The 5,427-nt window shown below is 28.7% G+C and overlaps 1 pseudogene; it reads right to left on the minus strand.

Moving 5' to 3' along the window:
* Window positions 1-2,678: 2,678 nt before the first annotated feature.
* Window positions 2,679-3,786, minus strand: LOC149566227 (endo-1,4-beta-xylanase 5-like; annotated as a pseudogene).
* Window positions 3,787-5,427: the final 1,641 nt, after the last annotated feature.

Raw genomic sequence — 5,427 nt, forward strand, 5'->3', positions numbered from 1 at the left:
TTTATTATGGCAATTTTGATTTTTTCATTGCAGTTTTTGGATTTGATTGTGTATTTTTTTTTTATCAATGTTTTGAATCACACGTTGAGATCCATCATTAGGATGATAGAATGAAGTCTAGAGGAGAAAGTAATATGAGTAGTAGAATCGTTAGACTAAAAAGAGGGAAAGGAAGGAGAGAGAAGGGGACCTCTCTACCTTAGAGAGGTCCCCTCCTCTTTCCTCTCTTTTCGTATTTTTAGTCTAACAAGTATGCTACCTATCTTACTTTCTCCTCTGGTATTCATTATTTCATCATGATGATGGACCATAGTGTGTGATTTGATATGTTGATGCAAAAAAAGATTACACAATCAAATCTATAAACTACATTGACAAATCTTATGGATTGTCAAAGGTTAGCTCTTAGTTTTGATTTTGTTCTTAGACAAAGGGAATTATAACTTCATGATATATGAGGTTATTTATTAGATAAATAAACAAGGATCATGATTTATCAAATGAAAAGAACATACATTTCTTGTATGTACTCTGATTATATAACAACATATTGAAAAATATATAAAGTTGTTGATTCCATATTATATATTATTGTGTGTAAAATTCTTATGAATAATGATATATTCTATGAGATTCTAAGATTTATGTTGTACTTAAAAATTCAAGTCTTAAGTGATGTGAGACTAGAATATGGTATGGAAAGAAATAGAGATGATACTCTATCTTGAATTAGAAGAAAATTGATAAATTTAAGTGTGATAACTAGTGAGATATATTGTTGTTGGAACCAACCAATGGGGCATTGTAAACAATTTTTTAGATAATGTAGTGAGGCAAATTTGAGTGTTTCTATTTTCCAAGGAGGTTTCCACTCAAGAAAATCTCGTGTCAAATTCTTCTGTATGTTTATTGCTTTCTTATCTATTCTATTATGGGTTATATTGTATAATCAAGTAAAAATTGAAAAATTATTCAAAAAGTAAATTATTGTATGAGCATAATGCCCCCTACTCCAAACCCACCCCCTAGTGTTCATTGTATTTCTACAAGGTGAACCAATTAGGAAAGATTCTTACTCACACTAGAAATATAGTTAGAATGATGTACTTGAAGATGATATGATTCCTTTATTCTAGTTATTATCTATATGGATGTGCTATGATAAATCTTAAGTCTAGGTGATAATAATGAATTAAGGAATTCCATTAAGTACAATAATGTAATATACCAATTCTTAAGTGCAATATGCCCAAGATGATACAAACATATGATGTAGCAATAATACTCTAGTTGATGATATATTATAGAAATATATTTTAAAATTTGATGATAAATAATAATCTAGAATAATTTTTTGTCATATTGGTATCGTGAATATTTAATTCAAAATCACTAATGCACAATCAAAATGAATTGATGTTTGATTGATATATGTTTGTTAGTGGCATACGAATAAACTCATTTCATAATTATAAAGACTATAATATGTAGAGCTCTCACACTCTATAATGCTAGAATTATATTGATTCAGGTTGAGAAAATATATATGTATGCTAGTGGGTATGTGTGTGTGCATATAAATGTACATATATATGTGTGTGTGTGTATCTATATTTATGAGTATTCATAAATGTGTATGTCTTGGAATATACATGTGTACTTATGTGTATGTGTTTATTTATGTCAATATGGATGTATATGTATACATAAATAAATATATGCATGTATGTACATATATGTGTTTTTGTATGTATTTATATATTTATATATGTCCATATGTATGTATGTAAATATATAAGTGCATGTGTATAGTCAATAGGTAAGAAGTAATGAAATATGAATGTAATTTAAGTATTTTGGCAGTATAATAGAGAGAGTGAGAGAGAGAAAAATATGTGTATGTGTATGTGTATGTGTATGTGTATGTGTGTTTTTATATGATTTGTAAACATTTATGTACATACCTAATATACGTATGTGTATGTGTGTGTAGTCAATGGGCATAGACTAAAAAGAAAGAATTTCATTTAAGCGTTATGGTGGCATAATGGATGAGAAATAATAATAATTTATACCTAGAGTATAATGTGGTGTGAAATGTGGGAATAAACATGAGAGCCCTACCAATTAATTTTCTTGTAGTGATTGTTCTACAACCTATGCAAATAAATACAAATTAGAACTAACATCTAATAATCAAGGTCATAATGGAAATGAATGCTATAAATAAAACTTTAGTAATGGAGCTTTTTTTTGAAAAGGGTTTCTCCATGTATATTCATAGGTAGGACTTGTGTTTTCTTATTTTAGTTTGATAATACGTGTTCCCATGTGGTTTTCATGAACTATTTAATGGTAAATTTATGCAATTTTTATTGTTAGATTAGGGTTTCCTACTATTAATTTAATATTTTATTATAGTATAAATTGTATCATTTTTCTTCACAATGAGGATGACCATATTATATAAAACATGCTATAAATTTTGATTGATTTGTAGTTCCACAATAGAGAAAACAAGACCAACAGATTTAATTTAACAAACTTATGAGAAATATTTTTTGTGTCTAATATTTCATCTTTAAAAATGCTCAAATTTGAAGATTAATAATATCAAATAATAATATATTAGTAAATTATGATACTTTTACCATTCATATTATTATATTGTTACAAGGTTAAATAACCACATAAATGTGTTGTGGTGATAGGTGGTAGTTGAAGCTCTACTCACTTTAAAAGTAGTAGAATTCCTAATTTTTTGAAGTGTTCCAATTGCTTTCTAATTTGCCCAAACTCCAAAAAACTTAAACTCATCATTTTCATTAGTAATTCCCTTAATAATTTTATTGGTACACTCTTCTATCAACTTGTCCACAATATTTCAAGTGGATAAATTGTTATCTATGAAACACATTTTGTAACACCCATATGGATGCAATTTCGGCCACATCACAATCCCATCCAGAAATTGATGGGAATATCCTTCTCTTGACACTTATTCTAAGTGTTATTCTTGTTTATCTCACCTAAAGAATTTTTAATACCTTCTTCTACTAGCCAAATAGGTAACCCCATAGACCCTAATTCATCCAAAATTGAACACATCAAATGAATGTTTGGCTTTCCAAAATGAGGTTCGAAACCAATTCTAGTCATCACTTTAGAATCGATATATCTTGCAATATTTTCATATATGCATCTAGAATATCATGTAATGTGAGATGAGAATGTCACCTATAAAAAAATTTCAAAACACACATATATATAATCCTCTAAGGCTTTTCCTAAAATTTATGTTATAATGTTATGTCTGTATAGTCATTATTATACCATAAATACAATTATATTAACTATATTATCATTTTAATTCTCAATGGTGTTATAATAATTTATGAGCATAGGTGTTGAGGGTTCCAATTATTGAGCAAGTTTGAAGAATTCATGTGATGCATTAAGTCCTAACTTAATCTCAAAGAAGGACAAATTAAACATTTCACTACTTGCATCCCAATTTAAAAATTAACCTTTCTAATGACCCACTAGGGATAGAATTCAATACTCCACCACACTTTGTAGTTGTTGTGATTTAGGCAAATTCTTAACCCATTGTGTGTAGTTTGGGTCCACCAAAAATATTTTATGCCCTCACATAGATATATTATTAGAATTACAAATTTCTACCAAAGAATTTGCATTTGTGCAGTTGAGAGATCCTTGTCAAGGCTCTATGTTATAACATTTTAAGTTATTCTCAAAATTTTACACATCAAATTTCTTGACAAATCATTTTTATAATTCCAATAAAGTGTCTTTTGATCTTATCCCTCAACTCTCCATTAGGACACTTGGAAGGAATATGTCCTATATTTGTCTTTATACTTGTCAATACCTCTTGCTAGTCTTTTTGCAAGTAGTACTTCAAACTCTTCTTTCTTTCTTCCTTTATCCAAAAGAAATTCACTGTCTCTATAGTAACTAGCTAATTCATGACTTATATCTTAGCCATTCTTCACTAAAGACATAGAAAAAGAGGACTAAAAATCTACTTCAACTTTAGGAATATTATTATCACAATTACTTAATTCATAAGCAATGAACTTACTAATCAATCCATCAATGGAATCATTTTCAAATTTTATCAACTCATGAATAATAAAAACCCTAATGGCATAAATTGGTAGTAAGGTTCTCAAAATTTCACTTACCACATATGTTTATTCAATGGTACCACTGACATTTCTAATAGCACTACTTGATTTCTTAATCCTCTGACCATAATGAGAATTTTTTTCTCCTTCCACTAGTTTTATGTCATCATATTTTCCTTTTAGACTATCTACCCTATCTTTTTGCGCATGTTTTTCTCCATCTTATATTAATTTTATCTTTTCCCAAACCTCATAAATAGTCTCAGAGTCCATGTTCTCAATATATTTAGTATCAAATAGAGTACTTACTATGGCTTCCAATTCTTGCATATTCTTATGTTGCTCCTTCAATTGATATGTAGTAAGAGATCCAATGAGTACTACATGATTAGTGCCAAATATGATTCCCAAATTGTAGCCCCATTCCTTTGGGATAGATCTTCATTTAGTTGATCCATATCATGTATTGATCCCTTGTGAACTTAGGACATTCTTTCTGCATCATTGGATCTTTTATTAACCATGAAACAACATTCACTAACTTAAAACTTGTAAAGAAATAAATAATAAAATAAATGAAACCATCCACAAAACTAATACAATAAAATGAATAATTTTGTCATGGAAACTCTTTTTTAGATTGAAAAATATGATGGAAATTGGTACCCACAATTATTCGTAGTGCTCTAAAGTATGCCCAACTAAATACATTCCCTTGTTAGGAGCTTTACAAATGCCCTATGAGAAGAAAACCTCCTTAGCAGTCACCCAATTAATGGATTTACCTCTATCCTTGTTATAAGATTTACCCTATAGGAGTAAATTGGTTAAGGTATTTAGGACTCTAATTAAAGATCCACCTAGTTAAGGTATTTTACCTTCAGACCTATTAGGATACTTCTCTCCCTATCAAGAGTGACCCAGTTAAGGTATTTTTTGGAGAACCTATTAAGATTAAACAACTACAATGATCTAAAAATAGAACCAATCATTTTCTTGTATAGATCTAATTAAGAATAATCTTTTCTTCTCTTTTAGAATATCCACACACTTCTTCTTGATTGCACTTGACATTAACGATCCACAACTTCATAAATTCATTAGACTAAAATTTTTCACTAATTAGATCAATCATCACCTTAAAAAAAATGTTTTACATTTGAATTTCACCATTTGAATAATCTGGCCTTCCAAAATTTTTTATCAAACCCTAGTCAATCATTTTTCAATCCTCATCATTCTCTAAATACAATCACACATCAATTTGATCAAGAAT

The sequence above is a fragment of the Cupressus sempervirens genome, chromosome 3, assembly GCF_028749045.1.
Source record: "Cupressus sempervirens isolate cs-2001-9-10 chromosome 3, ASM2874904v1, whole genome shotgun sequence".
NCBI classification, from domain to species: domain Eukaryota; kingdom Viridiplantae; phylum Streptophyta; class Pinopsida; order Cupressales; family Cupressaceae; genus Cupressus; species Cupressus sempervirens.